Source organism: Elephas maximus, chromosome 3 (assembly GCF_024166365.1).
Source record: "Elephas maximus indicus isolate mEleMax1 chromosome 3, mEleMax1 primary haplotype, whole genome shotgun sequence".
Classification (NCBI taxonomy): Eukaryota; Metazoa; Chordata; class Mammalia; order Proboscidea; family Elephantidae; genus Elephas; species Elephas maximus.
In genome coordinates, this window is record NC_064821.1 from 95,290,627 (window position 1) to 95,303,450 (window position 12,824).

The following is a 12,824-nucleotide window of genomic DNA, read 5'->3' on the forward strand; positions in this document are numbered from 1 at the left end:
AGCGGGCCAGACCCCCTGGGGGCAATCTCCACACAGCCAGCACACATAGGCGACGCGCCCCGCGGGAGTCTCAGATATAATAGTCATTCCAAGCAAGACAAGCAACTCTGGCTATATTCTGAGGTGCTACTCTCCTATCTCTCTGTTCCCTCCCCCACCCTCCCCAGGCGGCTTCATTAACATCTGAATAGCCTGAGCCAGAGGGAGAACTCTGATGGGGATCTGACTGCATTTTTTTTTAGCGGATTTTCTGGAAAAACTAGTTTCCCAGTGATGGCTTGGAGACAACAATCCATATCAAACCACTTAAAGAAGCAGACCATGACAGCTTCTCCAACCCCCCAAACAAAAGAATCAAAATCTTTCCCAAATGAAGATACAATCTTGGAATTATCAGATACAGAATATAAAAAACTAATTTACAGAATGCTTAATGATATCACAAATGAAATTAGGATAACTGCAGAAAAAGCCAAGGAACACACTGATAAAACTGTTGAAGAACTCAAAAAGATTATTCAAGAACATACTGGAAAAATTAATAAGTTGCAAGAATCCATAGAGAGACAACATGTAGAAATCCAAAAGATTAACAATAAAATTACAGAATTAGACAACACAATAGGAAGTCAGAGGAGCAGACTCGAGCAATTAGAATGCAGACTGGGACATCTGGAGGACCAGGGAATCAACACCAACATAGCTGAAAAAAAATCAGATAAAAGAATTAAAAAAAATGAAGAAACCCTAAGAATTATGTGGGACTCTATCAAGAAGGATAACCTGCGGGTGATTGGAGTCCCAGAACAGGGAGGGGGGACAGAAAACACAGAGAAAATAGTTGAAGAACTCCTGACAGAAAACTTCCCTGACATCATGAAAGACGAAAGGATATCTATCCAAGATGCTCATCTAACCCCATTTAAGATTGATCCAAAAAGAAAAACACCAAGACACATTATCATCAAACTCACCAAAACCAAAGATAAACAGAAAATTTTAAAAGCAGCCAGGGAGAAAAGAAAGGTTTCCTTCAAGGGAGAATCAATAAGAATATGTTCTGACTACTCAGCTGAAACCATGCAGGCAAGAAGGGAATGGGACGACATATACAGAACACTGAAGGAGAAAAACTGCCAGCCAAGGATCATATATCCAGCAAAACTCTCTCTGAAATATGAAGGCGAAATTAAGATATTTACAGATAAACACAAGTTTAGAGAATTTGCAAAAACCAAACCAAAGCTACAAGAAATACTAAAGGATATTGTTTGGTCAGAGAACCAATAATATCAGATATCAGCACAACACAAGGTCACAAAACAGAACGTCCTGATATCAACTCAAATAGGGAAAGCACAAAAACAAACAAATTAAGATTAATTAAAAAAAAAAAAATACACGTAACAGGGAATCATGGAAGTCAATAGGTAAAAGATCACAATAATCAAAAAGAGGGACTAAATATAGGAGGCATTGAACTGCCATATGGAGAGTGATACAAGGCGATATAGAACCATACAAGTTAGGTTTTTACTTAGAAAAATAGGGGTAAATAATAAGGTAACCACAAAAAGGTATAACAACTCTATAACTCAAGATAAAAACCAAGAAAAACGTAACGACTCAACTAACATAAAGTCAAGCACTATGAAAATGAGGATCTCACGATTTACTAAGAAAAACGCCTCAGCACTAAAAAGTATGTGGAAAAATGAAATTGTCAACAACACACATAAAAAGGCATCAAAATGACAGCACTAAAAACTTATTTATCTATAATTACCCTGAATGTAAATGGACTAAATGCACCAATAAAGAGACAGAGAGTCACAGACTGGATAAAGAAACACAATCCATCTATATGCTGCCTACAAGAGACACACCTTAGACTTAGAGACACAAACAAACTAAAACTCAAAGGATGGAAAAAAGTATATCAAGCAAACAATAAGCAAAAAAGAAGAGGAGTAGCAATATTAATTTCTGACAAAATAGACTTTAGACTTAAATCCACCACAAAGGATAAAGAAGGACACTATATAATGATAAAAGGGACAATTGATCAGGAAGACATAACCATATTAAATATTTATGCACCCAATGACAGGGCTGCAAGATACATAAATCAAATTTTAACAGAATTGAAAAGCGAGATAGATACCTCCACAATTATAGTAGGAGACTTCAACACACCACTTTCAGAGAAGGACAGGACATTCAGTAAGAAGCTCAACAGAGACACGGAAGATCTAATTACAAGAATCAACCAACTTGACCTCATTGACTTATACAGAACTCTCCCCCCAACTGCTGCAAAATATACTTTTTTTTCTAGCGCACATGGAACATTCTCTAGAATAGACCACATATTAGGTCATAAAACAAACCTTTGCAGAATCCAAAACATCGAAATATTACAAAGCATCTTCTCAGACCACAAGGCAATAAAACTAGAGATCAATAACAGAAAAACTAGGGAAAAGAAATCAAATACTTGGAAAATGAACAATACCCTCCTGAAAAAAGACTGGGTTATAGAAGACATCAAGGAGGGAATAAGGAAATTCATAGAAAGCAACGAGAATGAAAATACTTCCTATCAAAACCTCTGGGACACAGCAAAAGCAGTGCTCAGAGGCCAATTTATATCAATAAATGCACACATACAAAAAGAAGAAAGAGCCAAAATCAGAGAACTGTCCCGACAACTTGAACAAATAGAAACTGAGCAACAAAAGAATCCATCAGGCACCAGAAGAAAACAAATAATAAAAATTAGAGCTGAACTAAATGAATTAGAGAACAGAAAAACAATTGAAGGAATTAACAAAGCCAAAAGCTGGTTCTTTGAAAAAATTAACAAAATTGATAAACCTTTGGCTAGACTGACTAAAGAAATACAGGAAAGGAAACAAATAACCCGAATAAGAAATGAGAAGGACCACATCACAACAGAACCAAATGAAATTAAAAGAATCATTTCAGATTATTATGAAAAATTGTACTCTAACAAATTTGAAAACCTAGAAGAAATGGATGAATTCCTGGAAAAACACTACCTACCTAAACTAACACATTCAGAAGTAGAACAACTAAATAGACCCATAACAAAAAAAGAGATTGAAACGGTAATCAAAAAACTCCCAACAAAAAAAAGCCCTGGCTCGGACGGCTTCACTGCAGAGTTCTACCAAACTTTCAGAGAAGAGTTAACACCACTGCTACTAAAGGTATTCCAAAGCATAGAAAATGACGGAATACTACCCAACTCATTCTATGAAGCCACCATCTCCCTGATACCAAAACCAGGTAAAGACATTACAAAAAAAGAAAATTATAGACCTATATCCCCCATGAACATTGATGCAAAAATCCTCAACAAAATTCTAGCCAATAGAATCCAACAACACATCAAAAAAATAATTCACCCTGATCAAGTGGGATTTATACCAGGTATGCAAGGCTGGTTTAATATCAGAAAAACCATTAATGTAATCCACCACATAAATAAAACAAAAGACAAAAACCACATGATCTTATCAATTGATGCAGAAAAGGCATTTGACAAAGTCCAACACCCATTCATGATAAAAACTCTTACCAAAATAGGAATTGAAGGAAAATTCCTCAACATAATAAAGGGCATCTATGCAAAGCCAACAGCCAATATCACTCTAAATGGAGAGAACCTGAAAGCATTTCCCTTGAGAACGGGAACCAGACAAGGATGCCCTTTATCACCGCTCTTATTCAACATCGTGTTGGAAGTCTTAGCCAGGGCAATTAGGCTAGACAAAGAAATAAAAGGTATCCGGATTGGCAAGGAAGAAGTAAAGTTATCACTATTTGCAGATGACATGATTATATACACAGAAAACCCTAAGGAATCCTCCAGAAAACTACTGAAACTAATAGAAGAGTTTGGCAGAGTCTCAGGTTATAAAATAAACATACAAAAATCACTTGGATTCCTCTACATCAACAAAAAGAACACCGAAGAGGAAATAACCAAATCAATACCATTCACAGTAGCCCCCAAGAAGATAAGATACTTAGGAATAAATCTTACCAAGGATGTAAAAGACCTATACAAAAGAAAACTACAAAGCTCTACTACAAGAAATTCAAAAGGACATACTTAAGTGGAAAAACATACCCTGCTCATGGATAGGAAGACTTAACATAGTAAAAATGTCTATTCTACCAAAAGCCATCTATACATTTAACGCACTTCCGATGCAAATTCCAATGTCATATTTTAAGGGGATAGAGAAACAAATCACCAATTTCATATGGAAGGGAAAGAAGCCCCGGATAAGCAAAGCACTACTGAAAAAGAAGAAGAAAGTGGGAGGCCTCACCTTACCTGACTTCAGAACCTACTATACAGCCACAGTAGTCAAAACAGCCTGGTATTGGTACAACAACAGACACATAGACCAATGGAACAGAATTGAGAACCCAGACATAGATCCATCCACGTATGAGCAGCTGATATTTGACAAAGGACCAGTGTCAATTAACTGGGGAAAAGATAGCCTTTTTAACAAATGGTGCTGGCATAACTGGATATCCATTTGCAAAAAAATGAAACAGGACCCATACCTCACACCATGCACAAAAACTAACTCCAAGTGGATCAAAGACCTCAACATAAAGACTAAAACGATAAAGATCATGGAAGAAAAAATTGGGACAACCCTAGGAGCCCTAATACAAGGTATAAACAGAATACAAAACATTACCAAAAATGATGAAGAGAAACCCGATAACTGGGAGCTCCTAAAAATCAAACACCTATGCTCATCTAGAGACTTCTCCAAAAGAGTAAAAAGACCACCTACAGACTGGGAAAGAATTTTCAGCTATGACATCTCCGACCAGCGCCTGATCTCTAAAATCTACATGATTCTGTCAAAACTCAACCACAAAAAGACAAACAACCCAATCAAGAAGTGGGCAAAGGATATGAACACACATTTCACTAAAGAAGATATTCAGGCAGCCAACAGATACATGAGAAAATGCTCTCGATCATTAGCCATTAGAGAAATGCAAATTAAAACTACGATGAGATTCCATCTCACACCAGCAAGGCTGGCATTAATCCAAAAAACACAAAATAATAAATGTTGGAGAGGCTGCGGAGAGATTGGAACTCTCATACACTGCTGGTGGGAATGTAAAATGGTACAACCACTTTGGAAATCTATCTGGCGTTATCTTAAACAGTTAGAAATAGAACTACCATACAACCCAGAAATCCCACTCCTAGGAATATACCCTAGAGATACAAGAGCCTTCATACAACCAGATATATGCACACCCATGTTTATTGCAGCTCTGTTTACAATAGCAAAAAGCTGGAAGCAACCAAGGTGTCCATCAACGGATGAATGGGTAAATAAATTGTGGTATATTCACACAATGGAATACTACGCATCGATAAAGAACAGTGACGAATCTCTGAAACATTTCATAACATGGAGGAACCTGGAAGGCATTATGCTGAGTGAAATTAGTCAGAGGCAAAAGGACAAATATTGTATAAGACCACTATTATAAGATCTTGAGAAATAGTATAAACTGAGAAGAACACATACTTTTGTGGTTACGAGGGGGGGAGGGAGGGAGGGTGGGAGAGGGTTTTTTATTGATTAATCAGTAGATAAGAACTGCTTTAGGTGAAGGGAAAGACAACACTCAATACATGGAAGGTCAGCTCAATTGGACTGGACCAAAAGCAAAGAAGTTTCCGGGATAAAATGAATGCTTCAAAGGTCAGGGGAGCAAGTGCGGGGGTCTGGGGAACATGGTTTGAGGGGACTTCTAAGTCAATTGGCAAAATAATTCTATTATGAAATCATTCTGCATCCCACTTTGAAATGTGGCGTCTGGGGTCTTAAATGCTAACAAGCGGCCATCTAAGATGCAGCAATTGGTCTCAACCCACCTGGAGCAAAGGAAAATGAAGAACACCAAGGCCACACGACAACTAAGAGCCCAAGAGACAGAAAGGGCCACATGAACCAGAGACCTACATCATCCTGAGACCAGAAGAACTAGTTGGTGCCCGGCCACAATCGATGACTGCCCTGACAGGGAGCACAGCAAAGGACCCCTGAGGGAGCAGGAGATCAGTGGGATACAGACCCCAAATTCTCATAAAAAGACCAAACTTAATGGTCTGACTGAGTCTGGAGGAATCCCGGCGGCCATGCTCCCCAGACCTTCTGTTGCCACAGGACAGGAACCATCCCCGAAGACAGCTCATCAGACATGAAAGGGACGGGTCAGCGGGTGGGAGAGAGACGCTGATGAAGAGTGAGCTAATTATATTAGGTGGACACTTGAGATTGTGTTGGCAACTCTTGTCTGGAGGGGGGATGGGAGGATAGAGAGAGAGGGAAGCCGGCAAAATTGTCAAGAAAGGAGAGACTGAAAGGGCTGACTCAAGAGGGGGAGAGCAAGTGGGAGTAGGGAGTGAGATGTATGTAAACTTATATGTGACAAACTGATTGGATTTGTAAACGTTCACTTGAAGCTTAATAAAAGTTATTAAAAAAAAAAAAAAAAAGCTTTGTCTTTTACATACCCCTGATAGTAAAGGTTAATATAGGGTTAATGGATCCATTGTTTCTAAGCAGTGGAGGAGGACTAGAATCATAAGGGACTCCATTTGAGGGGAAAACAGTTGTTTGGCAATAAAAATCTCAGCAGGAAGCTTTTGAAACTCAATTTAAGAATTCTGTGTGTATAGAAAAAAAAAATCACACTTCCCAGTGCCGTGGAGTAGATCACACTAACAGGACATTTTTGTAAAGCAGCAGTTTTGTTAGCTTTGGAAGGCCTACTGTGATATAACATAAGTGGTGTTTTTATGAATTAACATAGTTAAAGTCATTGAGAAGAAAGTGCTTGCTGTTGATATTTTACTTTGTATCATCCATTGGAAATAAGTATATAAATATTCTTAACTGTTCATTGAAACATTTAACTTTTGACCTTCTTAGACAATAACATGTGTCTGCTATTGCATACCATGCTAGCCAGGTCTTTGAATCTGAAAGGTGTAATTTTAATTTATTATTTAAGCCCTACAGCTTTTATTTGTATGGGTATGTAAGTTTATATGAAGAAAATTAGGGCTTATTGCTCTAGCAAATATAATGGACAATGTGTTTTTTTCTTCAGGATCAAACGGAACATACTGAATCAGCAGGACTGGCTGGTGGTGCAGCAAACATCATGAGTAAGCTCAGAGAAGTCTGTTTCTTATCACGTGTGTAAAGGGAAAAAGGTAAGAAAAACATGTTCGTATTTCTCTTAGAGGTTGAGCTTGAGAAAACAACTAGATCCGTAGAAAGTAATGCTGATGCCTGTATGCCGCTTGCTTCATTTATGGCCTTGCCTCTTATTAAATCGTAAGTGTAATTTTTCAAAAAGATTTTATTTAAATCTAGAGCAAAAGAATATTCTAAAATTATTGTTGAACTATGTCAGAAAGCTAATTTCCGGTGCTTGGCTCCTGCCTTCTAGAGTCAAGATACTGCTATCTTGAGCACAGGAAGGTAGTTTCAGCATGAGAAAGAACTTGGACTTGAGTGATATTGTTAGGAGAAAAGAGCAGTATATCTGTTTAATTAAATTCATTTACGTTTCTTAGTCATCATGCAAGATCTAAATAATTAAAGTTAATTTTGGAATGGGGAATTGGTTAGAAATATAAATTTAATTACATTATTTTATTTTGTATTTTTGGACTAGTTGTGAAAAGCCTTAATTTAAAGTAGAAAACTGGAAGTATCTTATTCATCCTTTTAGAGCAGGAATCCTTGACTCTTTCCTGATAAGGATTTTTTTTTTCAAATTTTATAATTGTTTGAAAGGTACAAAATGGCAAAGGTGGGTGGGTGGTAGATTTCAGAAGATGATTGTGCCGTTCACTAATGGAGTGTTGCATACTCTGAGTTCGATGGTTTTCCACAGACGCGAGGAAAGAGGCAAGCAAGGAAAGGCATGGCAGAGGTGTGTGGCAGGAGATTGAGCTCCTTTTCTTTTCCTTTGAGGAGGAGCAGAGGCACTTGGCAGTGTTTTCCTCACTGAAACTTCTAGGTCTTCAGTTGGCAAGCTATTTCTTGTCCCCTAGCCTTCTCACATAGGATTCCCTCTCTCTGGAGTGCCATTTGCTGCCTTCACCTGGCAAAATCTTATTCATCCTTCAGACATCGCTCTTTAGGAAGCTTTCTGCCTCCTACAGGAAAGACTCCAAAATCCATCCTTCCATTCTGTAGCTACAGCTGGATGCGGCAGTCGAGTCAGCCTCCTTTACAGCTAGATGTGGCTTTGTGACTAAGCTAACTAAAGGACTGTGAGCAGAAATGATGGTACTACTTCCATGTCTGTTCTGTTAGTGGGTTGCTCCTGTTTCCGTGAATGTTGATGGTTGATCCAAGTAGAAAGAAATTGTTTACACCTTCATTGTTTTCTTTATTTATCATGATGTTGTTTACTGGTCCAGTTGTGAGGATTTTCATTTTTCACCTTCAGGCTAGGGCAGTGCTAATCAAAGTGTAGCCCACCAACCAGCCATCTTTCTTGAGCTATTACTGGTCCATCCTGATAAAAGGAGTTGTGTTTAGTTCGGCTACTATTTTTTGTGGTAAGTATTTATCCATGAAGACAGTAGTGTTTTGATCTATATTCCCCTTGCAGATTGGCACTTTCGAGAAGCACTGCCGTAGGGGATGGTGGACAACCAAGGTGGAAGGAGCCTGGATCCCAGCACTACACTGAGTAGAGTTGTCTGCAGATGTGGAATACTTGATGTGGTTGTTATATGAGATATAAATGAACTTCTGTCTTATCTGAGTCACAGAAAAATTATTGGAATATTTGTTACAGTAGCCTATTGTACCCCAAATAATATCTCTGTTTTGGCTCCTTACCCCCCCTCCCCCACCCCGGGCACATATCAATTAATACATAGCACAGTGTTATATATTTTAAGTTTACCTGTCCATCTCCCCTGTGAGACATTGGTCTCCTTTAGCTCAGGGACATTGTCTTATTTGTCATTTTAACTTTGTGGCTAGGACAGTGCCTACTACATAACCCAATCCCACAGCCATCGAGTCGATTCCGACTCATAGCGACCCTACAGGACAGAGTAGAACTGCCCCATAGAGTTTCCAAGGAGCACCTGGCAGACTAGATGCTAAATAATGTTTGATGCAAGAATGCATATACACATATTCAAGTAATTAATTTATGACATAAAGAGAAGTACCAGTGAAGGAGACATAAAAGGAGCAATCAGATGAGTGCTTTAAAAGTGGGATCCCTAAGACTGAGATTCAGGAAAGGATCCAAAATTCAACAGAATAAGAAAGGAGAGAGCTAGAAGCAGAAACACAGAAAGAAGAGGTTTGCAAGGATAAACTGTACTGAACTAAGTAATTATATTCCTCTCTGAGATATACATGTTCAAATATTTAGTGTACTTCTATTTTGAATAAGAGATTGATGCTTTTATAAGAAGACAAGTGAAGAATCCTGACATAAGATTTAAATCCTCTGAGAGTTCTAGCACATGTAGTCACAAGACTGCCCGTCTCCTGGAGAATGAAACCAAAGAGGCTGAAGACTTGGAAACATCAGGCATAACAGAAATCGAGGATGAGACTCCATCCTGAACACAGGGAGATTAAGGGAAACCCCACATACTAAAAGTAGAGACCCTCCTCATGGCCCTTCCCCTACCCTTCTTTCAGAAGGTAAGGTAGCTGCCTGGAATTAACAGGAGATTATTTGATCTTCTCTGGAATCCAGAGAAAAAACCTACATATACTGACATTTGGGGGTTTCCTGATGAGTAGCTGTGTTCCCACCCAGTCATCATGCAGTAGAAGCCTCCCAAATGACAAGTCATGCCACACATGCAAAGCTTCAAAATTTTTTTTTTTAAGATTTCATTTATTGTACTTTAGATGAAGATTTACAGAGCAAATTAGTTTCTCATTAAACAATTAAAACGCATATTGTTATGTGACAGTGGTTGACAACCTCACAACATGCCAATAGTTTCCCCTTCTCGACCTTGGGTTCCCCATTACCAGCTGTCCTATCCCTTCCTGTCTTCTTGTCCTTGCCCCTGAGCTGGTGTGCCCATTTAGTCTCTTTTTGTTTTATGGGCCTGTCTAATCTTTGGCTGAAGGGTGACCAATTAATTTTTAGTACCTCATTTCTTAAATATATAGGCATTTGGCAAAACCCTCCAGTGTGAACGATAGAGATCAAAACACTTAAATAACAAAAAAGGAACTTGGAAGAAATAATATTGGTAACAGAACAAAAAACAACTGTAAATAATTGCTCCAGAAAGGTAAGAGAAGAAGTTACATTCATGAGACAAGATCAAGATGCCATAAAAAGGATCAGAAAAAGAAAGCACTCCAGAAATTAAAAATATGATAGGTTTTTTGTGTGTGTGTGCATGTAATGTTTTAATTCTAAAACAATCTCAAGCTTATAAAAAATTTGCAAGTGTAGTACAGAACTTTTTCTATGAGCTGTTTGAAAGTAAGTTGCTAGCTGTGTGTGCCACCATCTTTGAATGTGTTTTCTGCAAACAAGGACATTTATGTAACCATAATAACAGCCATCAAGATCAGGAAATGAATGCTGGTATATTAGAACTATCTAATCTTCAGACCCTATTCAAATTTTGCCAGTTGTTCAGATAATACCATTTTTATCAAAGAACTTAGTTTAAAATTACATGTACTTGTCATGTCTCTTTAGTCTCCTTCAGTCTGAAACAGTCTACAGCCTTTCTTTAACTTTCTTGACCTTTTGAAGATCATGGACTAATTATTTTGTGTATGTATATATATATATATAAACCCATTGCTGTCAAGTCGATTCCGACTCACGGCGACTGTATAGGACAGAATAGAACTGCCCCATAGGTTTTCCAATTTGTCATATGTTTCTCCCACTAGATTCAGATTATGCATTTTTGGTGAGAATATCACAGAAGTGGTGCTGTGTTGTTTTCATTGTAGTTCTGATTGGAGCACTGGATTTTGATTTGCCCCGTTAGTGATGATGTTCACTTCGATCACCTGAGCAAGGTGGTGTCTGCCAGGCTTTTCCTCTGCAGTTATTTTTTTCCATTGTAATTAATACTTTGGTGAAGAGGTGCTTTGAAACTATGTAAATATCCATTCATCATCACACTTATGATTTATTCATTCCTCTGTAAGGATTTAGGGTTTTCTTTTTTATTCAGTGGATTATACTCTGTTGCTATCACTGGGTAGTCACTAGGTAGAGTTTTCCCCCAACTCCTGGCTTCATGCAGAGAACGTAGTCTGGCCCTGTCCAATGTTGAAACTTCTACAAGTTTGCAGCCAGTAATTTCCATCTTCCTTGCTAGCTTTCAAACCCGAGGCCTGAAGGTTGCTGTCTAGTTATTTACCTCTGTGGACTGCCACTCTTTAGTTCCCACTCATTGCATTGTTTTGGTTCCTTCTTGGTTTTGGCATATGTATATTTCCCTTTTTTGCTTTTTGGACTTGACATTTGGTTGTTTAAGCTCTTAGTCTCATTGAATCTAGAATAATCTTGTTTTTCATAACTGAATTTTTGAAGAGTTCAGGTCAATTACAGGATATTTCACATTCTACACTTCACTAATTGTTTCCTCATGATTAAATTGAAGTTAAATATTTTTGGCAGGAATACTTTATAGGTGATGTTTTATACTTCTTGTTGCATCATATCAGAAGGTACATAATGTCAGCTTGTTCAACTATTGGTGAAGCTTAGTTTGATCACTTGGTTAAGGTGTTCATTGCCATATCTCTTTAGGGTAACTACACATTTTCTCCTTTATAATTAGTAAGTCATCTGTGGTATGATACGTTGAGACACTGAATATTCTCTTCCACAATAATCATTTACCTAATAGTATTAGCACCCATTGTTTATAGTTGCTTGAATCAATAATTAAAATTGAAGTTCAGTACAACTTCTGGAATGGCTGTTCATTTATTCATTACACAGGTGTTTATTGAATAGATACTATATCAGATTCTGTGCTGATCACTGGGGATATGTGGTGAACACTCTGGTGGATGCCTTTGTAGTGCCTATAATCTGGTGGGAGAAATTGATATTAATAAAAAATCACATCGAATGCATGTTTATAGATTGTGATGAATATTACAAAGGAAAAGAATGCAGGGGTGTGAATGCTTATAAGGGGAGACATCACCTTTTCTAGGGGTTCAGGGAAGACTTTCCTGTCAAAGTGATATTTGAGTTAAGTGCTGAAAGATGAAGCATTATCTGGGCAAGGAGGGTATCTTAAGTTATCTAGTGCTGCTTTAACAGAAATACCTCAAATGGATGGCTTTAACAAAGAGAAATGTATTCTCTCACAGTCTGGTAGGCTGCAAGTCCAAATTCAGGGCATCAGCTCCAAAGGAAAGCTTTCTTTCTCTGTTGGCACTGGAGGAAGGTCCTCATCATCAATCTTCCCTTGTTCTAGGGGCTTTTCTGTGCAGGAACCATTGGTCCAAAGGACGTGCTCTGCTCCCAGTGCTGCTTTCTTGGTGGTATGAGGTTCCCCTGTCTCTCTGCTGGCTTCTTTCTTTTATATCTCAAAAGAAATTGGTTTTAGACATAATCTAATCTTGTAGATTGAGTTTACCTAACTGCTGCTAATGCCATCTCATCGACATCATAGAGATAAGATTTACAACACATAGGGAAATCACATCAGATGACAGAATGGTGGACAGTTGTGTAATACT

At 38.1% G+C, this 12,824-nt stretch overlaps 1 protein-coding gene across 4 annotated transcripts in view; it reads left to right on the forward strand.

The window, feature by feature from the left end:
• Positions 1-12,824, forward strand: part of ZFYVE9 (zinc finger FYVE-type containing 9) — a 230,502-nt gene that overhangs the window by 67,304 nt on the left and 150,374 nt on the right. For 3 of the 4 annotated variants that reach the window (XM_049875155.1, XM_049875153.1, XM_049875157.1), the window contains exon 2: positions 7,198-7,303. The exons of the other annotated variant lie outside the window; for it this stretch is intronic. The gene's annotated coding sequence lies outside the window, so the exon portion shown is untranslated. The remainder of the gene's footprint in view (positions 1-7,197; positions 7,304-12,824) is intronic. 4 annotated transcript variants of the gene reach the window in all.